Below are 27,502 nucleotides of genomic sequence, written 5' to 3'. Positions count from 1 at the left end.
ACACATTTATAATTTCACACGGTCTCATGTAAGCTTTGGATTAAAGTTTCCATTTGGTTTTGGACCATTAGCTTTGGGAAGATAGGAATTATACCTATTTTTTTTTTTTTTTGCCGTTGTATTCCCAGGGCATTGTAAAATCCCCAGCATTCGGTAGGAGATGCTAACACAAGCTAAATAAATGAACTGTAGGGATTATCTCTAGAAGGAAACATGAGGAGTTAGATTACCAGATGAGTTCAGAGTGGTCCTTGACTGCCTTCAGTTCAGAAAGAGGATTCCAGAAGCAGCTTCATGGATCTAACCCTGGAGGGGATATTTCCTTTCCTAACATTACCAGCTCAAATCAGCTGGCAGCTCCTTCAGAATGAGAATTATCAATGAAAATCATTTGCTTTTAATAACTTCTAACAGCACTACATAAATACTTGAGAAAATATGGAGGAGTGTTTACAGTAGCTGCATCTCCTAAGGGAGATTTACAGGACTATTAAAAATTATTAGACTTCTCCTGCAACAGAGCCGCTCTCACAAGCAGCACTGCACGGCTTCATACCCAGGCTCTGCAGAATGTTTATTTTTCATGTTTTCAAAATACTATATTTCTTCCACCATTAAATTTTATCTTGTTGGCGTTGTTATAAAGCCCCAATTTCCCCAACTCTTCTGATCTTGCAATTCAACTCCAAAATATGTTGCTTTAGAAACCCTCTAGAGACCATTCAGATTCAGGGCATGGCCGCAGGGTCTACACTACCATGTGAGACTTCTGAGGTTTATGGGGGTATAAGAGTGTGTGTGCATGTGCATGTGTGTGTGTGTGTGATGGATTTCCGCATCTACCACTGACTGGGACTTCTGAGGCATGAGAACAAGGAAGGAGGGGAGGGAACCAAGATCTCAAGGGGTATGTGAGCCTAGTGTGGCCCTGCAGACACAAAGCTGCTAATTTTTTCCCTCCTTGAGGGATTACCGATGTGTGTAGAACGTATACTTGCATCTTTCTGGAACACTGCCTGCCTATTTGTCCACTTGCCCTGCATACCCCAGCCTTGCCGAGGATAGATGGTGGTTTTTGCTCTTGAAGGGTTGACTCCTAATGAAGCTCTGGTGAAAGGGTGAATCATTGTGTGGTGATGGTCTGGACTTTCCTACAGAGAAGGGGCTGCTTGAATCAAGTCAGAGGGAGGAAGTCAGCAGTGTGTTGAAATATGCCCAGGAAGAAGGCTTGGGAATGTCTTTGTTGCCAGGATTTCAAGTCCGCTTGGTCAGCTCCTGGGAAAGTTCCCCAGCCTTTGTTACCCCCATGTTTGGCTTTTGCTGTTTCCTCTGCCTGCACTGCCTTCGCCAGTCCTTCAGTTTGGCTGCAGACATCCAGCACCAATGCCACTCCTCTGACTGCTGAGAGGGGCTCTTCCTCTCGGGGTGCCCCTTCTTCTCAGATGTGAGAGGCTGCATGCACCTTCCTGCAACCCCCAGGCTCTCTGAGAATGTCTCAAGCACAGCCTCATCATTTAGAGGGTGAGCATTGCAGCCTCCATCCCACCAGCCAGCATTGTGGCATAGTGGGTTAAACCAACACCTATAACACCAGAATCCCATCTGCGTGCCGATTCATGTCCTGGCTGCTCTGTTCTGATCCAGCTTCCTGCTACTGCTCCTGGAAAAGCAGCAGGAGATGGTCCAAGTGTTTGGGCCCACGCATCATGTGGGACACCTGGATGAAGCTCCTGCATCCTGACTTCTGCATGGTTTAGCCCTGGCTGTTGTTGTCATTTAGGGAACAAACCAGTGATGGACAATCTCTTTCTTGGTATCTCCCTCTGCTTGTATAACTCTGCCAGTCAAATAAATAAGCAAATCTTTAAAAAGATAAAAAATAATGAAAGAAGGCAAAACTCCCTGACTGAGGTGTCTGCAGAGGCCAAGCTGGTGAGGTAGAAAATACCAACAGTTCTGAAAGGCTGGATGAGCCAGGCACCTTCTTTCATACAATCCTTTACCACCATGAAGAACACAAGGGGATGTTAATCATATTTTCATATTTTCCAAGTGAAAGCGGAAGCCAGATTCTTTCCCATGTTACCCAAAATTTAAAACCCTGCAGTCCGAAAAAAAAAAAACACCTACATAAAGCTGGTGATAGGATCTTATGGTCTTTGGACCTTTGGACTCATTTTCTCTTGCCCCAGACATTTATACTATTACCAGAGTCCTGTTTTAGAGGCTTGGGATCCCAAAGCCAACCCCAGGCTGAACTAACATCAGGGTCTGGGAAAGGCTGGGAGGTTAGGGAGCAGGGAATCTGGTAATGGGCAGGGGTGCTGGGATCTGGGCTTCTGCAGTTTCTGGAGTATCCCTCCTTTCCAGTCTCTTCATGGGCTTCTCTCGGTCACTCTCTGATAATCATTTATGCTATTTAGAAACCCTTTCTGATATGGATAAGGATCTGGGAAGAGATGAGATGATGCACTGGGACTAGGTCTAGGAGGTTGGGATCTCTGTGCTTCCATCTCCTGTTTCCTAATGGAAGAGCTGAAAGTTGGTTTGCCAAAACTATTACCAGTCATAATCCAGAAGTTTCTGCAAAGTCCAGTGACATGCACCTTTGCTGGCCTGCTGCTCTGATCTCTGTCCCCCAAGTATGGAGAGCATTCTGGGCTACCCTGGTAGCCATCAGAACCCATCCCACTAATTTGTTAAACCCCACGAGGGGCAGGAATATCTCTCATAAATCACAAGCATCAACAGGGAATAGGCTCTCAATGGCAAATCAAGAGGAGGGAAATGGTTTATTCAGTGTAATCCTCCTTAAACCAGATACATTTTCTACATATCCCTCTGGACCCATTTACAGAGGAAGTGAATGTGACTGGAATAGATGAGAAGGGATTCCGTTGCCTAGAAGCCTGCGTGTGGAGTAGTGCTTAGAGTTTGTGTCTGTGGCTCTGTGAAGGTGCTTCAAGGGCTCTCTCAGACTAGGTGCCCTTCGAGAACACTTAGCAAAGCCCATAGAGAATGGATGGGGAACTCATCTTGCTGTCCTCAACAGCCTGGAAGCCTGATGGTAGAAAGGTGCCTCTGGGAAATGCAAAAAGGGTCTTAGCCACTAGGGTATGAAAGAGGTTGGCAAATATAGCTATACAGGGAAGGCAGTTTTCCTTGAGACAAAAAGTCCCAATTCTATGGCTGAGAATTCTGGGAGAATCCTTTGGCTGGGGAACAGATTTGAGGGTAAGGAAACACTCTACAGGGCAAAGCCACCTCCTATGAACACAAGGCTGCCCTCAACCCCGCCAGTCATTTTTGGAGTGCCTAGAGCAGCTGGACCACAGCACAGACCTGTCCCGTCCTTCTCCAAGGTTTCAGGATGTTCTCCAGATCCTATCAGACCTGCATCCTGACATCATCTCTGCTCCCCTGTCTGACCTCCACACTGGGACAGGATGTGTAACTTGGGGCTGCTGCACTCGCCTCTTGATCAGGTTGTACTGTTCCCCACAGCCAGCTGCCTTCTCCTCACTGACTGAGATCTATGTTCGTATGTTCTCACCTCAGAAGGGCTTTCCCTGATCCACAAACTCCCATTTTATTGCAATCAACCAATACTACTCATAAGCTGTGCACCCACAGATTTTATCAACTGTGGATCAAAAGTTAAAAGAAATTGATCCCACATTGAACATGCACAGATTGTTTCTCTGCATTCCATAAGCAGTACACATTTACATTATATTATTCATAATCCGAGACAACTGAAAGTCTACAAAAGGATCCAGAGTATGTGTCTAATACTACTTTACATAAAGGACTTGAGGCTCCTCAGATTTTAGTATCCATTAGGGATTCTAGAACCACCCACCATGGATAATGAAGGACCGCTGTATTTTCCACATGATCACATCCCAGCTCAAAATTCTGATTTAATTTCTACTGTGTGTTCCTCCTCTGTGATAACATGGACCTCACATTTTGATAATGTGCAAAAGCTTCCATGTGTGGTTCAGTACCCGACATTTAGTGGTCACTTACAAGATAGCTACTAAATGGAAATGTGAGTGATGCCAGGAGTATATGGCCTCAAGGCAGTGGGCTCCTGGACTTGAGCTTAGGTAGGAAGTGCCTTCTCCAGCAGGTGGAAATTTTACTCCCACGCTTCCTTGAGATGGGTAACTTCTAACCATCAGATCTCCTCCTATTGCAGGGCTGATTCAAATGCTACTCTGTGTCTTCCATGTCTTTTACAATGCTATTCCACAGCCCAACTGTGCAGGTAGCTGTGTATGACTTTAGTTTGACTGCTTCTCCATCCTCTGACTCAGCCCAGCTTCTGTAACATCAGCTCAGGTGCTCAGGGTGGGTCTGGGGAGTCAAGTGCTCAAAGTGACATGGAGAGAGAATGATTAATCCATGTGCATTTGGGGCTGACAATGAGTGAGTACATCTCACTTATTGAATAATTTAAAAAAAAACCTGCTTATTCATGTCTTCAGGGAGGGAAGTAGTGCACAAAGACTTAGGGATGTTTTTGAACCTGGAAAACATAGTTCTCACATTTCATCTACTGGGGTTCCTACATTTTAGCTCAATCCTGCCCATGGTTTCTCCAGATGGAGCATTGCTTTTTTTAAATTTAAGCTTTATTTTATTTTAATTGGAAAGGCAGATTTCACAGAGAGAAGGAGAAACAGAAAGATCTGTCTGCTGGTTTACTCCCCAAGTGGCCACAATGGCCAGAGCTGAGCTGGTCCAAAGCCAGAAGCTTCCTCTGGGTATCCTACAGGGGTGCACGGTTCCAAAGCTGTAGGACATTTTCAACTGCTTTACCATGCAACAAGAAGGGAGCTGGATGGGAGGAGCAGCCAGGATACAAACTGGCTGCCATATGGGATCCTATGGGTGCACGCAAAGTGAGGATTTTAGCCACCAGGCTACCATGCCAGGCCTGGAGCATAGCTTTTCTTCAACAACTTTCCTTCTGAAAATTCACACCCATGTCATACTCTGTTGCAGTTCAAGTGTTTTCTGAGAATGACTTTTTAATACGTATTTTTTAATTTTGATAATCTTAAATAACTGATGAGGGCACAAAGGGTCAAGGATTACAGGAAAGTGGGTAATACCATTGTTTCCACACTAATATTTTTTTCTGTATCTGGGGTCAGGGGAGAAACAAAGGGAGAGGCCCCACCTAACCTCCTACCCATACCACGTCCCCGATTTGGGGCATGCTCCAGGGGTCCTGCTCAAGCAGTTTTGATAATTCAACAGTTCTGAAATGATGACAATCTTGTTGTTCCAAGTATGATGAACTCTATTCAGAATCCACTGGCTGACATAGTCCCTTCATGGTTGGGGTTCTGAGATTAGCAGTTCAGTTGGAGGGATCTCCAAAGAAACTTCATCTGAGGTGATCCCAGACCTAATTCTTGTGTGAGTTTGTCAGTACAGGGTCTGGCAGTCTGTCGCCCCATTCAGCTTATGCACATGCTGGTGGTTGCAATTGCTGGGTCAGTTCTGTTTTCAGCCCTGTCTTCCACTCGAACCGATGGGTGTTGTAGTCCAGCTCGATCCTACCCACTTCTACTCGGCTCTCATGCAAACCAGTGGGATCTGCAGCCTAGTTGGGTCGACTCCCCATAACACTCACCAAGCCTGCTCCCTACCCTGGTTCCCATGCATGCCAGTATGTACCGCAGGCTTGTTCAGTCTCTCCCACTTCCCATTTAGCTCTCATACATGTCAATGGGCATTGAAGCCTAGTTCAACCCAACCAACCTATTATCCAGCCCACACACATACTGGCAGGTGCCTTTCTGTCTAGCCACCCCTGCCCCTGTCCTGTGGGAGTGGTGACCCAAGAGGAAGGTACCCACTATTTCGCTACTAGGCCACTCCCACCCCTGGATTATGCACTCTTCAGGTAGTTCTGCAGTTTAGCGTGACAGAATTAGCTCTCAGTGACAGCTTCTGCCATCTGCGGCAAAGCCCTACCAACCTTCACCCACTGTAATTAATGCTTGCACCAGTAGGAACTATCAGCCCAACCTGCCTTTTCCCTGATCTAGCTCACATGAGGCCCACAGGTGTTGTAGCCCTGCCTGATCTGGTCTACCCCATCCCAACTCACGCTCTCCAGTGGGAGTGGTTGTCCAGCAGTGGAGCCCACATTCCCTCTGGCAGCTTTGCCCCCTCCCTCCCTTGTTCTCACATGTGCTGGTTGGGTGTTGTGGCCACATCTGGTACAGTTTGCCTCACCTTGGCTTTCTGTAATGTGCACTGGTTTGTGTTGCGACCAAAACTGGCCTGACCCACACTCTATTTTGGTGCTCAGATTTGCCAGTGGGTGATGTGAATGGGTTCAGCCTGGTCTGCCCCCGATCTATGCCAAATATATGCCAGTAGGTATCTTTCTCTTGCCTGGTCTGGGTTGCTCCCTGTTGTGGTTCTTGCACTCACCTGTAGGGATTATGTCCCAATAGAGGAGTTTCCTAAGCTCCTTCATCAGAACCTCTCCCTATGCCAGATCTTACACATACTGGTGGGTCCATGGGCCAGCACTACTTAGTCCACCTCCTGTCCTGTCAGGAACAGTGGCCTTTCCTTGCTGGCCTTCAATCCATTACGGTTCTTACTGTTGGATGTTTCAGTCCTGCCAAGGCTTGTCCATATCCAGACACTGTTCACACATGGCTCAGTAGGGGCAGAGACCTAGCCTAGTCCGTCCTACATCTACCCAGGTTCTCCAGAGCACCAGATGCTGCTAGAGTCTAAACCAGTTATGTGAGCCCAGTCCCAGTCCACATTTGTGCCTAGGGAGATTGCAGCCATATCCAGACCAGAACACAGCCCTCACTCCAGCCCTTGCACTCACCAGGGGAAACCCCAACCCAGCAAGGGTGTACCCCAACCCAGCAAGGGTGTACCCCAACCCAGCAAGGCTCCCACCTGGGCCTATTCCTAGCCCTAGATTATGCACATGCCAGTTGTTGCTATGATCCAGTTGGCTTAGCCTGTCTCAGCCTTTGTCTTTGATGCTGTGGCCTAGCATCCATGGGTTATGCAGACCAGTTGGTGTCAGAATCTAGCTTGGCATGACCTGTGCTCCATCCTGAGTTCTGTCCTTCCATGTGAGTTGAGGTTTGTTTGGCCCAGCCTGGTCCACCTCCTTCCAGTTGCAGCTCGGTCCACCCCACATCCCGTTTTAGGATGCACATTTGGGTGGTGCTGCCTTGACTTGCCCAGACTGTTGTCGGTTCCTTTAACTGTAAGTGATGGCAGGTTCCACGGTCACACCTAGCTCAGCCCATCACCACCCCAACTTGTGAGCTTACCAGTGGGACTTGTATTTCCACAGTGTTGGGCCCACACTTCCCCCACAGAATCTACATCTGGACCTGGTTCTCTCATGTGCTGATTAGTGTCTTGACTATGCCAAGTGTGACCTGTCCTCTGTTCTACCACTCAGTCAGGTACTGGGACCTAGCCCTGTCAGACAGGCCCCCAGCCATAGCTTTGGTGTGGACTGGTGTGTGGCAGTCAGTGATGCTCTATGCTAACAGCCCATCTCAGGATTCCTATGTGGGCTGGTGAAACAGTCTGGACCAAATAGATCTTATGGACTCTCCCCTCCAAACCATCAGATCTCAGTCCCCAGGCTTGCCTGAAAGTTCCATGATCCCATCACTGGGAATCACCCAGAATTCATCCCTTACCTAAACTCACACTGGGCTTATCTGTGGATGTCCCTAGGCAGCAATTACAAACCCTAAAACCCCTGAACTTGCTACTGGGCAGCCAGCAGGCAGAATCTGGCACCAAATAAGCATACTGGCCACCCAAAGCCTAGGATTTGGTCACTGTTTGGTAGCACTGACCATGGCCTGAGTCCCCAGCATTGCTTCCGGCTTGGCTGGGACACCCCCTGCAGCAGCTAAGCTGCAGGAGGCTCCTTGCACCCCAGCCCCATGCCAGAACTGAGGATGACTTTTGAGTGCTGAGGAGATAAGGATGTTTGGCGAAGAAAAGAGCTCCATTTACGTGTCCACAGAAGAGCTTTGAGTCTTCAGGTGGAAACCTTGGTCATACACCAGGTGGGCATTGCTGACAGTGCTTTGGAGGGGCTTATGGAAAGACATGGAGTGCAGCAAGGGATGGTCACTCCTGGGGATGCGGAGTGAGCCTGCCAGCTGCTGGTGAGGCTCTTTCAGGGCCTCAGAGAACATTTGGAGTCTTATATCCAGACCTGCTCCACCCACCACCTGGTCTGTGAAGCTGTGGAGCAGGTGATGTTTTACATACAAACACCAGCTGATGATTCACAAAGAATACCTAACTCTGTATGTGGGTGTGGAATTTGAGAAGATTTGTATAAAGACTGCCCTTCTCACATGATACATGCAGCAAGACCTGGTTGGGTTAGTCATCCTCTAAGATAGAATCAATAATATTAGGTAGGAAAGAGGACTATTGTGTTTTGTTACAGAGCCAAAGTTATGTTAGCAAAGGGAGTTGTTGAGCTCTGACAGGTCTGAGATTATGCCCTATTTACAAGATACAGAGTCAGCTTGCCACAATTTCGCAGGAGGCACAAGGCTCCTAGGCCAGAGACAAGGAACTTTATAACTCAACGGAGGGAGCAGTTTCTTGTTTTCATTTCCTCAGCTCCAATTCTCACCTGGTAATGTGAGGGAGCCAGGTGACAGCTGCCTGCTCAGTGCATGTGTTGTTAAAGAGAAGCCCTCAGCTGAGGAAACCTGGATCTTGCATCATGGGCAATAGGCCAGCCTATCCTGGCTCCATAGGGCAGTAGGCATTTTCTTTGTCTTCCAGTTATTCTTAAAAGATCTGTTAGAAACAAGGCAGTCAGTGCCTTTGTTCATAAGACATGTGGAAATGTGGGAGACCTAATTAGGATCTAATCTCCTATGTCAAGCCAATGAAGACTTTTGCAGGTTGTCTTGTGAAACATAACGTGTGACTTTAGAAATGGTGGTGGTGAGTGATAAACAGGCAAAATACATTAGACTGTAGTCCAGACTCAAAAGCATCTCATACCTTTTCTAACCAGCGGTGGGAAAAGGCAGAGGAAATCAGCCGCACCTGGGGTTGTGTGTCTACCAGCCACAAAGAAACAGGAGACAAGGGGAGGGTTGGCGAGAGAGAAGGTAGCACCGAGGGACACTTCCTGAGGACAGCAGCATCTAAGCCCATCATCACTGGGAGAGCTCAGCCGGTCCTGGAAGCAGATGCAGTGCTTGCTCTCAGCATGATCATTTCAAGAGAGCCACAGAATCCCAGAAGAGACTGGGGCTTCTTCATCTCCAGAGCTGGTAAGGCAGAGAAACAACTGGCAGATGCCCATCCAAAATTCCACATTTGGTAGCCTCCACCATCTGTTTTGTTTATTTTTGGAAGGCATTTTTCACAGTCTGACACAGAGCTGGCTCTACGGTTTATGATTCCTGCTCTTGGGGTCCTAGGACATTAAATGGCATTTACCAAGGGCCATTGCCCCAGCTCAGATAAAGGAAAGGGATACAGGATGCTGAATGGCCTCAGAGAAGCAAGGAAACTGCTAGTCACACTCAGCTTGTAGCTGCATGGGGAGCCCCAGCTCAGCAGCAAGCAGTGTGTACTCCCATCCGGTAGAGTGACATTTCATGTCAAGCTGCTTTATAATAATCCTTAATAGCAAATAGCCCGGGCATTGCAAGTAGTGCCAAACGGGCTCCTACGTAGAAACAGTCTCCGTTTCTGAGCATGGCAGTTTGCTCCCTTCCTCTTCCCAGGCCACCAAGAGGATGGCAAATAGATGAACACCCTTAATTGCTTTGCCTTCAGGGCAAATGTTGTTAGTAAAAACTGAGTTATTTAAATTTGGTGTTTTGGAGCTGGTGTTTGCTATCAGTAGCATTGTAGGCATGAGTTTTGGGAGGGGTGAAGGGACCAACAAGGGTGAAGACACAAGGCAAGCCTTTGGCTATCACAGGAGGGCAGCCCTGTGGTCAGGCAGTGCTGCTGGACACAAGGGGCTCCAGTTTGTTGCTCTCGGCAGGCTTTAGCTGAGGATTTCCTGATTTTGTGTCCAGAGAACTTTTATTTACATGACACAGAGACTAACGTGACTGGGTTTCCACACTGTCTTGTCTCTATTTTTTTTAAAAGATTCATTTATTTTCATTGAAAATTCAGATATACAGAGAGGAAGATCTTCCTTCCAAAGATTCACTCTCTAAGCAGCCGCAATGGCTGGAGCTGGGCTGATTCGAAGCCAGGAGCCAGGAGCCTCATCCAGGTCTCCCATGTGGGTGCAGCATCCCAAGGCTTTGGGCCGTCCTCCATTGTTTTCCCAGGCTACGGGCAGGGAGCTGGATGGGAAGCAAGGCTGCTGGGATTAGAACTGGCACCCGGTGCATACAAGGTGAGGAGTTTAGCTGCTTGGCTACCATGTTGGGCCCTTGCTGGACAATTTCTGAAAATGATTCAATGCATAGCAGCCTCTTTGAAACTGTCCTCATTAACCCTATGGGGAGTAGGACTTGCTCGGAGCCAGCCAGGCAGTTGGGGGCAGTGGTGAGGTCTCCCTCTGCAGACCCTAGGATCTGTGCCCTTGAGACTAATGTCACCCATTTGGGCACCTGGCAGAGAATCAGTGCTCCAGTTTGATGGAGAATCAGATGGGAACATCCATGTGCCCGTGGTTTCTCTGGATATGCTGAATTTCTCTGTTCCCTGGAGCACATGACCTGCCTTGTCTGACACTGATCCCTCCACAAGGTGCCCTCCGTGGACCAGGTAACAGGGACAGTGTTGTGGACTAAATCTATTGAGGCCTCAGACAGCATAAATCTGAGCAGCATATCTCCCAATGCAGGAGACTGGATAAATGAGGAGAGTGTCTTACTTTGAGGCCATGTTTAGAAACAGGAAAACTGTTCTCCTGCTACTGTACTTGGGGAGTCAATACTTTTGTTCCTTTTTTCTTGTTTGTCATCAAGAGAGTTTTGCTCATCAAGGTGCTATTTTCCTTCTCATCAAAACAGGAGGAGTGTTATCCAGAAATATATTTAATTTCACAGTGCAGGAAAAACAAACACTATTTATTTATTAGCATAATTAGGAGAACAGACAAAACACATCTCACATGTGTTTGAACATTTTATGGCTGCAGATATTGTCTTGCAAAATATTTTTAAATGAAGCCATGAGGCTGAATTCATATCCTCCAATTACCACCTGTACAGGTTTCCCTGGAAAGGTAAGGGATGCGAGAAGCTGCTGGGTCATATGCACTTTATTCATGAGGCTAAAATAGGAATTTTACCAGTTTCTATCAAAGTGCCATTTCAGAGCCCAACAGCAAATGAACCAAGGCTCCAACAGGTGTGAAGTTCGGTGGCAGCATATGCATGAGAGAGCAGAGTCGCACCTCAAATATTTAAGATAAAACTCTTTGATAAAGACATGGAAGCAAAGCAGGTGTTAAATTACTGCAGGATTTGTGCTGTCATCTGTGAATGGTCTTGTGTGCTACTACGACATTTCTTCCACAGCAGACTGAGTGGTGATCCAGTCCTGTTAAGTCCAGCTGGGCAGACTCTGAGGCTTAGAGACTAGAGGACAACAGAGAAGTGGGTGTAAAAAGAGCGCCTTCTTGAGGAGCTGAAGTGATGAGCATGCCCCTGGCCATTCAGCCTCCAGGTGTATCAAGGGGAGAGCACAAGCTGCGAAGGCCAGGGATTGTTTCTTTTTTTTTTTTAATATTTTTTTATTAAATTTATTCATTAATTACGTTGTGTTGTAATTTCATAGGAACTGGGATTCTCCCCCCACTTCCCCACACCCTCCCCCCATGGTGGGTTCCACCACCCTGTTGCGTAACCATAGTTCAAGTTCAGTTGAGGTTTCCTCTTAGCAAGCATATGCCAAGCATAGACTGGACTATAAGATGCTGGACTCTATGCAGGGATTGTTTCTATGATGTGTGTTGATCTTGTGTGAAATCCATGCCTTCTTCCAGTAGAAGGCGCACTGGCAGTCTTTGGCCTTTGGGATATTTTCTCTGTTCTTCATGAAGGCAAGCTGGGATGATCAAGTGGGCACCTGCCATGCTGCCTGCTTGAGGTGAGGGGCAGATATGTGACAGAGGAGCCCAGTTGGTTTCTGTCTTGGGACTTGACTCTTAAGAGTTGTGAGGCAGGACTGGATCGAATGATTGGGTGATGATCTGCCGGTTATCTCTGACTGCCTCGTTCCTGGGATGGTCTTGTTCTTGTTTTCTTTTTTGCTTATTTATTCATATGTCCCCTTGACTGGGGAGTTACTTAATATGTTCCCACTAAATTCTACATTTGTTTAAGTCAGGCAGAGTTGATTTCCACTACTTGCAATTAGAGAACCTTGACTGATACAAAAATAACAACAGCAACAGTTGCAGATGTTGTTTATGGAATGCTAAGAGCTTTACAGATGTTACCTCATCTGATGTTCACAATGACAATCTAAAGTAGAGGTTATGTTTTTCTTATATTATGGGATTTGCAGAGTCATAGGCACCCCGGGTCAAACTATGCTTCTGATCTCAGTGAAACACCCTATATTAGTTAAGTTTCTTTACAAAAGCATGACCAGTAAGGTACATAGATTTAGGCCAGATATAAGTAGGTATGGAGTCAGATATAGATGCAGATTTCTCATGAGAATGGAGTCCTGTGATTATGATGGCCAAGAGTTCTACAGTATGCTGTCATGCAGTTGGATAACAAGGAAAGCTGGTGACATAATTCGTTTCATGTTTGAAGGCTTGAGAGTCTGGGGAGTTTTTGGTGTCACTGCAGGTCACAGACTGAAGGCTAGAGAAAGGGGGCTGCTGGGGTGAATCTCAAAGTTTGAAGACTCAACAACCAGAAGCTCAATGCCCAAGAACAGGACATTGTCTCAGCTCAAGAACCGACTCATCCTTCCTTCACATTTTGTTCTATCCAGAGCCACAGTGAACTGATTGTTGCCAACTTACATTGCTAAGGGTTGGACCTGTTAATCCAGTCCACTGATTCAAATACTAATCTCTTTTCAGAAACACCCTCATATCTGGGCATACCTTAGCTGAATCAAATTAACACATAAAATTTGCCATCATGTCATCTTTTGGGGATTCTGACTTGATCTGCATAGTCTTGTTTTGGTAGGTTTACTTCTTGGCTCAAGTCCCAGCCTCAGGTCAAAAGCAGCCTACAAATTAGTTGTATGTTTGGAAACAGATGGATCTAGATCCTGGAAACCAGTTGGTTATCCAAGGCCCTATGCGAATAGCCAGGTTCAGAGGGTGCAAACTCAACTGTCTACAGTAGTCATGTAATAACGCAGAATGAAGTGAGTCGAGAGAGAACATAAGTTTGTACCATAGAGAAGAGTGATTGATTGTCTCCAGGACCAATAGCAATTCAAGTCCTCAGAAATTGGGGATGTATGGGATCCTTCCATTTAAAATGAAAAGAGAAATATTTTTCATAGAAACATTAGAAAGGTTGCTGTACTCCATTTCCTAGCATATAAGCTGTACTCTATTTCCTCTTTCTAAGTAATTGTTTTGGTAGACAACAGTTGGAATCTGGGCATTTAATATAAAAGTCTGATTTTATCCTTTGTATTTGTCTATTACATCACATTAGCACAGATCTGCTAGTAGGTAGGTTAGAGCCAGGTCCCATAAAGGTGAGGACATGTGGTAGTTCCTGGAGCAGCAAGAGGAGAGATGAGAATAAAAACACATCAGGGGCCCGGCGGCGTGGCCTAGCGGCTAAAGTCCTCGCCTTGAACGCCCCGGGATCCCATATGGGTGCCGGTTCTAATCCCGGCAGCTCCACTTCCCATCCAGCTCCCTGCTTGTGGCCTGGGAAAGCAGTTGAGGACGGCCCAAAGCTTTGGGACCCTGCACCCGCGTGGGAGACCCAGAAGAAGTTGCTGGTTCCCGGCATCGGATCGGCACGGCACAGCACCGGCAGTTGCGCTCACTTGGGGAGTGAAACATTGGATGGAAGATCTTCCTCTCTGTCTCTCCTCCTCTCTGTATATCCGGTTTTCCAATAACAATAAAATCTTAAAAAAAAAAAAAAAACACATCAGCAACTTCCCTGCTTTGTTAGACTTGCCATCCACACAGCATGCTCACTTTATTCAGATGCTGACCATGACTTAGAATGGTCTCTCCGTTGAGTCACCTGGACCCTCAGGAGCAATTTTAGCTATTTAGATGAGCCAGAGAATGCCTTTCTCATAGGCAAGACAGTGTTTCTTTCTGCTGCCCCAAGCCTGCCAGATGACCCCACTCTGTCTCAAAGGCAGCTTGTAACCCCGAGAGATGACACTCCACTTACACTCTAGAGGCGATGACGGTGTGCTGTCATCCCTGCCCCAAGAGCCAAATAGCCTCAATTATTTTGGGCAGGCTGTATTAAATAAAAGATTCTAATCTAATAGTTGTTCTATGTAAATTATTTTTGGAGTCATTTCACTTGAATAACATTTGCGATCACATTTAAATTCTTGCCTTGGTCTGCTTCGTGTTGCTATAACCGTATACCACAGATCAGATAATTTAAGAAACAACATTTGTTTCTTGCAGTTCTGGAGGCTGGGAAGTCGAAGGTCAAGGAGCTTACATCTTGGTAGGGGGCTTCTTGCTGCTTCATTCTCTTATGGAAGGGCAAGTAGGCACAGCACATCTGTATGTTTAGAGATGCACATCTGTGCATGTACGCAAGGGGAACAGGGTACCAAACTCATCCTTTGGTCAGGAATCCACTTCCACAGGAATCACCCCCACTGTTATGATAACAGCATTAATCCTCTCTTGAGAGCTCAACCTTCATGCCACAACACCACTTAAAAGCTCTACCTCCCCATCCTGCTGCTTCGGGGCACATGAATCTTGGGGGACACATTCAAATATTCAGCACACAGCAATTTCCAGTTTTCTGAACAAGAAGGTATTATCAAACAAAGTGAGCTTTCTTCACTTTCCTAGCCACTGTCACTTTTTTTTTCATTCCCAGCTAGGTGGTCTAAGGCTACATTGGTGCATGCAATTCTAAGGTAAAAATTAGTTGTGTTATGGATTCGATAAGAACTTGACTACCCAAGCTTAGGCAGATATTTAAAACTCAGACTCATGTTGGGACCATTATTGTAGCACATCAGGTTAAACTGGCAATTGTGATGCTGGCATCCTATATTCAAGAGCTGATTTGAGTCCTGGCAGCTCCACTTATGATCTAGCTCCCTTCTAATGTGCCTAAAATAGCAGTGGAAGACACCCTAAGTGCTTGAACCTTGGCAACACATGTGGAAGGCACAGCTGAAGCTCTAGGTTCCTGTCTTTGGTCTGGTCTAGCTTGGCCTATTATGGGTGTTGGAGGAGTGAACTAGCAGATGGAAGATCTCTTTCTTTCTGCATGTGTTGTCACTCTGCCTTTTAGGTAAAATAATAGTTCAAAAGCTCTATAGTTTAAAAACTAGGTCAAAGATCAATAGTAATTATTGATGGACTGGCATGGAGACTTGATCTTATGATTGTGGCTAGGAGGGGGGACAGTGGCAAGTTTTTAGGTCATGGGCGGCTTGTCCTCAGAAGACAGTAATTGTGAGAATGTTCATAACTGAAGCCATATTTGGCCTAGTTTTTCTGTGTTTCCTTTGTTCCTCTGTATTTGATCTACCATTACCAACCTCCACCAGATGCCAAATTAGTAAAGGCCTCTTGACCTTGAACTGTGAACTAAGCCCAGACAAACCCTATTCCTTCCCAAGAAGCTCCTCTCAGATATTTTAGTTGGCTTAATGAAAAACTGACTGATACCAAAAATATACATCCAGAAGAGAGGTCGCTATTATTAAGTATACTTGCAGAAGTGGGGGTGCCTGGGGAATTCACTGATCGGTAAAGGTTGGGAGAGTTTGGAGTAGTAGGCTGGAGAAAGCCTAGATGCTGGAGGTAAAGTGTTGGAGTGATTTTGTTGAGGACTCAGAATGGAATGGACATGTGGATGGTAAAGGCCATGCTGATTAATTTTCATATGGAACTGAGAATTCCACTGGGAATTGTACTAAAGGTCACCCATGTGACACGATGGCAAAGAACTTGACTTTTTTTTTTTTTTTTTTTTTTGTCTCTGTCCTGAGACTGAGGATGATTAAGCTTAACAATGGTGGAGTGGTTGGTTTGGCAGAGTGAATCTGAAGGCAGCAAAGTGTTCAAGCTGCAGCATAATTGTTCCTGGCAGAGGGGAGCTTGCAGAACAATTTGGAAAATTCACAGCCTGGCCCGGGACAGAAAGAAGAAAAAATATATCCGTGGCTGAAGGCACAGGTGAAAGCTAGAGAGGTCAGTTCTGGCATGTTAACGTGCAAGATAAGGAGACCCTTCCCCCAGGTAATCCAGAGATCTTCCATTCAAGTACTGCCAACAATGACCCATCAGAAGTGTAGATGTGCAGCTATGTTTCAAAGATCTCTCCAGGGGAGAACTTCTCTGGGAAAGAATCCTGGGATACCCTCTGGCTTAAGAACAGTTCTGGATACTTCAGGCTTGTGGAGTCCAGGTTTGACTCCTGCTGGAGGCAGACCTTGACATTGTCCACATGATGCTGATTTGCAGGTAGGCAGAATGCAAGAGCTATGGGTCATGGCTGCTTCTACAGACATTTCGGAGGAAAGCCTGGGAGGCTAGAAAGAAATAATTGGAGCACCTGTGTAGAGCAGTGCATAGTGAAGCCATGAGAGTGGAGCTTTCCCAGGAAAGTGAAAGTGCCAGCAACATAAGCCACCTGCTAAAGAAAGCTGCAAGAAGTAGGCCAGGCAAACCTTGGAAAGCCACAAACATTAGCCTTTAACTTCTGAGAGAACTCACACAGGCCTCAACTATCCCATTGGGCTTCAGATTTCAGCATGTAAATTTGCGGCAGACATAAGCATTCAGTCAGAGGCAAACCAGGGGCATATGCTTTGTTTAAGAGGTAAAGCAAGGGTCACACCTGGGATTTCAAGTTGTCTGCATCTTTTCAAAAAAAAAACTGATTTTTTTTTCTCTGTGAAATTACTAAAGTGCAAAATTCAGTTTTAGACACATGCCACGGTTGGTTGTATTTGGATCTTGTATGATGTGTGGTCTGGACCCGCCCATTGTAACCAATGGTCTTTGGACCATCTGCATTGTCAGCGGGGTAGGGATCTTGATCCAAGATGGAAACGCTTTTATAAGACACTTTAGAGGCAAACAATCTTTCAATTGTGCTTATATTAAACAACAACTACTTCAATGGCAGTGGTCTCTAAATAGGTTATGCCAGCTGCAAGCAGCAATGGGTAGGGGTATTTGATATAGAAGATCTTTAACTTGGCTGCTTAGGAGGCTTTAGTCTGTATACTGGGCCCATTGTGCCATAAAATACTTGGAGCCATTTTGAGCCATAATTTGATGCTGTTAGAATTCCACAAAGGCCCTAGTTTTCCATCACAAGAGAACCAGCATGAGTGACTGTGCAGGCCATGCTTGTGCCTGACCTCAATTGCCCCTGAGTTTTATCCCAAGGAAGCCTTTGTCTCATGAAGCTCTTGGGGCTCCTGGGAGGAAAGGACAGCTGATTCGGTAGCATGCACTTTAGGAAGCTGGGCATAAGAATTTGTCACACTGTTAGATGCATTTTATAGCTCTCTAAATGCTAAGACTTTCTTGAACTTTTATGTAGGCTGTGGGCACACCATAATTTTGAGTTCTTAAAACAGAGTTACAAATGATAAGGGCTGTAAACTGAGAGGGAAAGCCAGCACATATCCGCCTTGCTAATGGCTGCGACTTAATGCTGTGGAATAGCGTTTATGCAGAGTGTGGAGGGTGAAATTGGCACTGTACTATAAGGGCAGGAGCTTCTCTGTGGAGTTTCTGTGGAGGCCCATTTACATGCGGTAAAGACGAGGAGGAAGAGGAGGAAACTTCTTAGCACTCATGTAGTGAGCTCTCTGTGGAACCAAAAGGCATCCTTTAAGCTCAGCCCCCCCTTTTTTTCTTTTAACTAGAAAACTGACTCAGAGTTAATGTAGAGGAAAAAATTATGTGAATGGATAAGGCTGAAGAAATTCCACACATTTAAAGTCACCACTGAGTTATAGCTAATCAGTTATGACTATTTCAGTGTGTGATCTTTCAGAGTTTTCATGTGTGTCCACATAGCAGTGATGACCTCCTACACAGCTCTGTATTTGGCTTATTCTTCTCAGAAGCTCCCCCTGTCATCGTACGTGTGTGCAGTTGTGGTTGGACTTCCTTCCATGCGTTGGGATAAAATTGGACTTAGCCCTGTCTTGCTGGAAATGTTGATTCCTCTCAGCGTTCAGAGACACAAATAACTCTACCATGGTAATCCTCAGGCATGGCTCACTGCCCCTTTCTGATATTCTCTGTGGAATAAGTTCCTGCTACCGGAACTGATAAGGCCAGGGACATGCAGTTCTGTGTATACTTGGCACTGCTTTGGGGGCAGCGCTGGCCGGCTGGCCATGATGAGAGGCAGGACCAGAATCCTTGGCCTCCAGACACCAGTAACTTAGGGAACTAACTGCTCATGTAAAGAAGTCTCGGCTGTTGGCAAAGAGGCATCTGTGACTTCTGGCATCTGCTGCCTGCCCAGCCACCTGCCTTTCTCCCATTTCTACTCCATCTGAGCACTGCAACAGGCAGGAACTCAACATGTGTCTTCAGGCTGATCACATGTGTTCATGAATGATTTGCCGTCTCCAAACCAAGGGAAGGACACAGAAATCCAGTTGCATATTGGCTTTCTACTGTTGCATAACAAATTGCTACAAACTTGGCAGCTTAAAACAGCCTACATGCAAGCCTCATCTGTGTCCTAGCTCCAGCCTGGGCCCAGATCCTCACTTGAAAGCCTGTCTGTGGAAGGATGTTGGAAGAATTAAATTTCTTGAGGGTTGTTGGATTGAGGACCTCAGTTCACAGCCAGCCTTTGGTTGGAGGTCACTCTCATTTCCTTGTGACATGGGCCTCTTCCACACAGCAGGCTGAAATTAAGTGAAATTCTTGAGTAAAATTCAAGAAGAAAACAGAGTCTGTGGGTAGCCTGGAAGTCAGTTTCTGTGATCTAATTGCAGCACGTGCATCCCATCACTGTCACCTTGGATTTTTTTTGGGGGGGTGGTGGTAGAAGCGGCACACAGGTCCTGTCCACTCCAAGGGCAGAGGATTACACAACAGTATGCACACAGGAAGTTGAGACCACTATGGGTCATACCAGGGGAGTCTGGCACTCATTGGTGAGAACTCCAGCTGAGCAGCTCCTCCCCCTAAAACTGGCTGCCTCACCATAGGCTGCCCTAGCTCCGTTGACTTCATTGTTCTCCCTGTTGGTTCAGGAACTCTTGGAGGGCAAAGTCTGTGTCTTGCTTTCCATGACAATTCCTAGTATATTGCCTCTCGAGTGCCAAATACAATTGATAGATGATAAACGACTGGAGAGATGAGATTAGAGCAGAGGTATTGTACCTGGTGCAATGGCTCAATGGCTAAGTCCTCACCTTGTAAGTGCCAGGTTCTCATATGGGTGCTGGTTCATGTCCTGGCTGCTCCACTTTTCATCCGGATCCCTGCTTATGGCCTGGGAAAGCAATAGAGGATAATTCAGGTTCCTGGGCCCCTGCACCCATGTGGAGACCCAGAAGAAACTCCTAGCTTCAGATCAGCTCAGTTCTGGTCGTTGTGGCCATTTAGGGAGTGAGCCAGCAGATGGAAAATCTTTTATTCTGTCTCTTGTCTCTGTAAATCTGGTCTGCCTTCCAATAGACTTTTTTTTTTAACAGAACAGAGATATGCCCACTGCCTGCCTGTAACCCAGCGTGGTGAGAGCAGGAGCTGGTGGTGTAGAGGACAGACAATGCCAGGGTGTGCTACAGGCTGTGGTCTCTAAGTTTTGGGTGCTTCTTCACAGTCCATTTCTGTCCCCTGGGAAAACCTGGCTGGATTCACCCAACCCTGCTTTGAATGTTTTCTCAACCAGTCAGTGGGGCTTTTTTCTTTGATGCTACTAGCCTTTCAGCCTTTGCTTTACAGCTTAGGCTCAGAATCAGGTGTCTTTTTGTTTTTAATATTTATTTTGTTTATTCAAATAGAAGAGAAAGAGAGAAAGAGAGAGAGAGAGCAAGCTCTTCTGATTGCTGGTTCACTTCACAAATGACCACAGTTGGGTCTGAGCCAAGCTGTCAGGAGCTTAAAACTTCCTCCAGGTCTTCCACATGGCTGGTAGAGGGTTGGGTACTTGGATTATAATCCACTAATTTCTCAGGCATATATCCATTGTTTCCTCAGACACACCAGCAGGACACTGGATCTGAAGTAGAACAGCCAGGACTTGATCTAACATTGCAATATGGGATGTCAGCTTGGCAGGCACTGGCTTAACCCATTGTGCCACAGCACCATTCCTAGTTTTCTGTCCTTAAATAATTAGCCACCCGTTCTTTCCACTGCCCCGAGCTTCCACAGCAGAATGCCTCAGATTCTTGCCTCAGTGGGAACTGTCTGGCACTCAACACCCACAGACTGTCTGCTGTCCTATTTTTTTCCAAGAAAATAAGCTTCTATGCATAGCTTTCCATTTACAGAATGTGTGGAGACACAGCCCACCCTAGCATGGCCTGTGGGGTTCAGTGTCTGACTCTCAGGTTCTTGGATGTTTACATGAGCATTGTTGTTCTGGGGGCAACTGAGACTGGTTGCTGTGCCCCCCGAATGTGTCGCTCGTATACACTCAGCAAGTGGTCACTAGCCAAGATGCTCTTTGGCTAGGAGTCAAGGCACTAGCATGGGAATGGGCTGCTTTGGTTGGTGCAATTTGAGTCGAGCACACGCGGAGGTGCTTCCTGGGTAGCGAGGTGGGGGAGGTCTTCGGTCTCACCTTGGTTGGTGTCAGGAACTACTTCATTTTCAGCAAAGCAAACAAAGCAGCAAGACGGTGGTTTCAGAACTGTCTGAGGGGCTGCACAGAAACGGCACTAAAGGGTTTATTTATGTCCATTCTCCCAAACAAATCAAAATGCATGTGGATAATGCAAACTCCAAAATGAGTTTAAAATAGTGCCGGAGGACAAACCCATCATGGAAAGTCCATTAGCAGCTGATCCACATTAATGACCTCCAGTGAGCCAGACTGCTGACAGCAGGCGTTGGAGGCAGGGAGCAGCCAAATGCCACCTCTGCACAGTTCCTCTGTGCCAGTGTGGTCTTGCAAATATGTGACCACATCACTGCTATTAGAGTCAACAGCACCTGCTACCAGCCTCTCACTGAGTCTGAACAGAGAAACACCCTTGGAACAAGCCTCTGGGATCTTGGGGCATTCTGCTTTGCGTGCTGGCACTTTCCTGGCAGGAATGGAAAATAAGACCCTGGAGGCTTCAGCGCTCTTAGACAACTTAATGCCTCCCAACGTAACCGAAAGGGAGGATCAGGCCTTGGTGTTCCCATCAGTCATGCTTCCAATACTTATGCAGACAACAATCAAGCTGGAATTACGAGCAAAATGAAGTTTTAAGGAGTAATATCAACCAGGCCTGGTGTGATGCCTAGTGGTTGAAGCCCTCGCATTGCAGTGCCAGGATCCCAAATGGATGCCAATTTGTGTTCCAGCTGCTCCACTTGCCATTCAGTTCCCTGCTTGTGGCCTGGAAAAGCAGCAGAGGACGGCCCAAAGCCTTGGGACCCTGTACCTGCATGCAAGACCCGGAAGAAGCTCCTGGGTCCTGGGTCCTAGCTTCGGATTGGCTCAGCTCTGGCCGTTGTGACTACTTGGGGAGTGAACCAATGGACAGAGGATCTTTCTGTCTCTCCTTTTCTCTGTAAATCTGACTTTCCAATAAAAACAAATATTTTTTTTTAAGTTTATTGTGATCAAATTTTTTTTTCGTTAATTACATTGTATTATGTGACACAGTTTCATAGGTACTGGGATTCTCCCCAGCCCTCCCCAAACCCTCCCACCATGGTGGATTCCTCCACCTTGTTGCATAACCACAGTTCAAGTTCAATTGAGATTCCCCCATTGCAAGCATATACCAAACATAGAGTCCAGCATCTTATTGTCCAGTCAAGTTCAACGGCTTCTTAGGTATACCCTCTCTGGTTTGAAGACAGAGCCAGCAGAGTATCATCCTGATCAATTAAAAGCTCCAACATACCATCAGCAAAAATTTACATCATTAACCACCTTCTGTGACCACCTCATTGACATTTCAATTTTAGTTTATACACAACATATAACATACATAACATAACATGTTATACATAACATCATATCATCTTAAATTAAGGCAAACATGTGGTATTTAACCTTTTGGGATTGGCTCATTTCCCTTAGCATTATGGTTTTCAGTTGGGCCCATTTGGCCACAAAGAACTGCATTTTTTTTTTTTTTTTTTTAATAGCTGAGTAGTATTCCATGGAGTAGATGAACCATAGCTTTCTTATCCAATCCTCTGCTGATGGGCATTTTGGCTGCTTTCATGTTTTTGCAATTACTGATTGTGCTGCTATGAACATAGGAGTGCATGTTGGTTTCTCATAAAAATAATTGGTTTTTTAGAAAAAGTAATATGAGCCAATTTGTTATTATATGCTAAATTGCTATTGAGGTTTGAAATACTTTTAATATCTAGATTCTGTCATGATCATACCTAGACAGTCCCAAGCCGAAAGTGTAAGACAGTAGGAAAACAGAAAATGACCAGGATAACACTGCTTGCCCATGAGCTACTGTGAAAGCCACCAGTACCGCTGCACCCAGGCCCTGGACTCCTTTTACATCACCTCACTAAATGTCCATCCTGACATTCTTGACACTTCCAGCTTTTTCAAAAAAGTTTATTTTATTATGAGAGAGAGAGGGAGAGGGATAGGGAGAGGGAGAGAGAGAGAGAGAGGCTGCTGGTTCATGTTGACAGCTGAGGCTGGGCCAGGCTGAAGCCAGGTACCAGCAAATCCATCTGGGTCTCCCAGTGGCAGGACATTTTCCACCATTTTCCCAGGCACTTTAGCAGGGAGCTGGATTGCAAGTGCAGCACTCAGGACTTGAGCTGTGGCACTGATATGGGACACTGGCATTGCATTTCCAGTCTACAGAAGACAGAGTCAAGGCCCCAGGGTGAAACTGAGATGTGAGATCTGGGGAGAGTGAAAGGGCTGGCATGGATCATGGTAATGATTCAGTGGTGATTTCATTTATATTTCCTCCTGGTGGTGAAGTGGGTGTTTCGTGTAGCAGGTGAGACACCACTTGGAACACTCTTGTCTCCTATGTGAGTGCAAGAGTTCAAGTTCTGGCACCTTTTACGGCTTCCTGCCAATACATCGCCTAAGAGGGAATGGTAGTGGTTCAAGTGATTGTTCTCTGCTACACCTATGTGAGATCTGGATTGAGTTCCAGGCACATGGGGAGAGAACTGGCAGGTGGGAAGCTCTCTCTCTGTCTCTCTGCTTTTTAAACATCTTCTTTAAAATGAAAACTTATCTTTTTTCAAAAATAAATTTTTGATTCCATGACCTGTGCTTGGCCATTTGTACTAAGTATTTTGTCCTAGGCAGGCTCTTTCCAGATTAAACATTAATGTAAATATTTGTCTTATGTAAATGTGCTATGTTGGGTGACGTGTGAATAATTCATGTGGGTGCAAAGGTTTTATCCCAGGTCTTAGCAACCAGCAAACTGCTCTCACCTTCTGCTATAATGTGTTGTGTCACCAAGCAGTGCCAATACACATTAAAAGACCAAAGAGAAGCAGGAAGATGGGCAGAAGGAGGAGTGGAGCAGTCCCCTAGGGGCTGTCATAGTCCCAGGGGCCAGAGCCAGGACCTCCTTCTTGCAATGGGCCACTCTTTGGTGCCAATGTCTGCCCATCCTGCAGGCTGAGCTGTTCTTCAGGGCCATGGACCTGTCCTCCTGGAAGCTCCTGGGACTTCTGCTTGCTCTGATGTCTCTCTCCTCTCCCTAGTTTTCCCGTCCCTGTCTCTGTTTTCTGTCTCTCTTTACTTCCACTATTTATATTTGTTTTTGTCTCTGTTACTTTTCCCTTCAACTCTCTGTATATCCCTGTCTTTCTTTATCTCTTTCTGCTCATTTCTGCCTTGTTCTGTCTCTGAAACTCTTTTTCATCTTCTGTGCATCTCTGCCTCTCTCTTTCTCCAACTATTCATTCTCTCACTGTGCACTACTCAGTTCCCCTCACAGGTGCACCATTTCTGGCTTCCTCCCGCAAATATGTCCAAGGTTCCTGACTCCAGGTGGGTCCCTGAAAGCATGTTCAGTCAGGCACAGCTTTGGGAAGTGGGGCCAGAAGACAAGAGGCAGGGAGAGAGGGGAAAGAGAAAATACCATCCAGCGTGAATTCTGGAGCTTGGTACCACTGTGGGCACCTGGGTCCAAACTCAGGGAGGCTTCTCTGAAAATCCATCTGTTCCATGCCAGCACATACTCTGTAACATAGGAACCAGATTGTGTGGGCCTCACAGAATTGTGAGATTCACTATATTTCTAGCTAAGGGAGCTGTGCAGAGTTGCAAAAAGGCCTGGAACAGACAAGCACAGAAAACTCAGCAAGTGCTTGAGGCAGGGTGCTGGCCACAGACAAGAGAGCTGCTCATCAAAGTTGTGTTTAGGGGGTGGTGTAAGGAGTTATTCCAATATCCTTGCCTGGACCCGGCGCCATTCCTTCTTCCTCACAGCTCATGAAGTTCCCGCCGGTCCAGCCGTCCACCAATCAGATGTAACCTGGCATTCCACCTGAGAATCGCACCCCAATCTTCCAGCTCCTTCCCCAATTCCGCCCACTCACCAATCATCCCTAGGCATTCACCTGCAGGCACTAATCCCCTGGGGGCCCGGCCTCAATCCCTCCCAATCCCCACCCCCTACACCTGGCAGACAAAAAGCCCCCCCGCCCCCCAAGGCGCGGCTCTCTCTCTTATCTCCTCTCTCTTTCCTCTCTGTCTCTTCTGTCTCCTTTGCCCGCTCTTCTTTGCTCTCCCCTTCTTCCTTCTTTCCTGATCTTCACCACCTCTACCCTGTTCCTGCCCCATTGGAATAAACCTCCTAAGATACCTCGTTGCGTCTGGTGATTTCGGCTCACAGTAAAGAACCAGGTTGCAGGAATTAGCTGCGCGTAATAATATCGTAATATCATATGAACTAGAACTCTGCCAATGTTTTAAAATAACTAACAGGTGGGACACACAAACACCTGCTGTAGGATGACTTTGTGCTGTAACGATGTAATGATGCTGGCATCCTGAATCAGAGTTCAAATCCTGGAAGTTCTGCTGCTAATACAGTTCCTTGCTAATAAACCTGAAAAACAATGGGAGATGGCCTCAATATTTGTGTCCCTCCTACCTGTGGGGGAGTTCCTGGATCCTTAGCCATTGCAGCCATTTTAGGGAGTGATCAAGCTGCTAGAAATCAGCCTCTCTGCCTCTGACTCTCTGTCTCTCTCTCTGTGTGTGTCTAGAATGCTGTTCCTCCCAATACAGAAGGAATAAAGAAATGTTATCTGATCTCTTCAGTGTGAATTCAAGGCTGCCTTGACTTGTGTTAGTTGGCCATCTGACCCTTAACAAGGATCCTCACCCCTCCTGCTCCTTCATACCTGAGAGATCCTTACACTCACCTGTCTCAGAGCTTCTTAGCCATGTCCATTCTCTGGTGCCATGTGCTTTGTTCCTTTCCCTCTGCAGCCATTGAATTCCTGTGGGTTCCCAGCTCAACAACAAACCTTTTCAGATCTCTGTAATCCGGCAGGGGGTCTTTGATTTCCTCTCATTGTCTAAACTGCCAAGCCAAAATTTATGAGACCTACTTTCTACAGTTCTCTTTCAAATGCTTGTCTTTAGTAAATTCCCTGACCCAATGCTTTCAAGTCCTTTCAATTTGTCCAACAAATTTGCTTCCAGATCAATGGCTTGGAGACACTGCCCCTGCTTCTCTGGCTTGGAGGACACAGGAATATTTGCACACAGATAGAGCTTGAGTTCTTTTTTTAATATTCTATTTGATGGTAACTGGTGTTGTGGCACAACATATAAAGCCACTGCCTGCAATGCTGGCATTTTACATGCTCTGATTCTGATCCAGCTTCCTACTAATATGCCTGGGAAAGCAATGGAAGATGGCTTGTGTTATTGGGCCCCTGTATCCATGTGGTAGACTCAGAAGAGGCTCCTGGCTTAAGACTGGTCAAGCCCTAGCTTTGTGGCCATTTGGGGAGTGAATCAGCAGGTGGAAGATCACTCTCTCGATCTTTCTCTCGCTCTATCTCTCCTATTTTCAAATAGATATGTGAAATCATTTATTTGAAAGGTAAAACATTGGGAAAGAAAGGGAGAACAAGAGACAGAGACAGAGAGAGAAAAAAATCTTCCAACCATTGGTTCACTCCCCAAATGTCTTCAGAGGTCATGGTTGGATCAGGTATAAAGCAAGATCCTGTAACTCCATATGGGTCTCCCTGGGTGGCAGGAGTCCAAACATTTGGGACATCTTTCTCTGTTTTCCCAGGCAGCAAAAGCTGTAAAAGAAGGATTTGAACTGGCACTTGGATGTGGAATGCCAGAGTCTTAAGGGTCAGAGGAGCCTGCTATGGGGTCACCTAGCAGGAGTTCTTTAGGGTGAGACATCCCTGTAGTGTTCTAGAACCCAGTAAGGGGTCAGCCCATGGAAGGCCTTGTTCTCAGCTCTTATTTTCATTGTTTCTGTTCTTAGTGTGCGATTTCTCCCTCTTCCTTTTTAGTCTTAACCCTTGGAGTGAAGTGATAACTGCTTTGCCAAACCTCCTTCCTTCACTTCTATAGCCTTAGGAACTGATAAACTGTTAGCTTTTGCTGCAAAAGTCCTCTTCTGTGGCAGGCGAAGTGCTAACATGTGTGCCAACGGCCCCTTGATAGAATCTGCAATGGAGATAAACAGATGACAGTCTAGAGGGAAGAATCTGTCACTCAGGGCCAGTGAACTAGTTCTAAACTCCCCTGAGGTACAACTGGGTTTCAAATGACCCCTTTTCTTACTGTGAGCATACCCAGGTGCTGCCCCCAGGGAGTCCTGGCCCTGGACAGGGATGCTGACCCTCATTCTGATTTCTACATTGTGGTCTTCTGGACAGAGGTCTAAAACAGGTGCTGGCACAGGGTTGTTCTGGGAATAGCTTTCTGCCAGTCCTCAGGATAGGCCTCTAATCAACTACATGAAGGCTTGGGCTGATGGGGCAAGGTGTGTGTGTGGGAGTGCTTTTAGTTTTAAGAGTGCTTCCATTGTGCAACAGGTCCTGTTCTTTTATTATACACCAATTCTTTGTCAATTGTCTCACAGCTGGTGGCCTTGTGTTTATTTAAAGATTTGGTTTTATTTCAAAGGCCAATTTCACTGAGAGAGAAGGACAGACAGAAAGAAG

The sequence above is a fragment of the Ochotona princeps genome, chromosome 16 (assembly GCF_030435755.1).
Source record: "Ochotona princeps isolate mOchPri1 chromosome 16, mOchPri1.hap1, whole genome shotgun sequence".
Taxonomy (NCBI): domain Eukaryota; kingdom Metazoa; phylum Chordata; class Mammalia; order Lagomorpha; family Ochotonidae; genus Ochotona; species Ochotona princeps.
Note: the sequence above shows the minus strand (reverse complement) of the source record.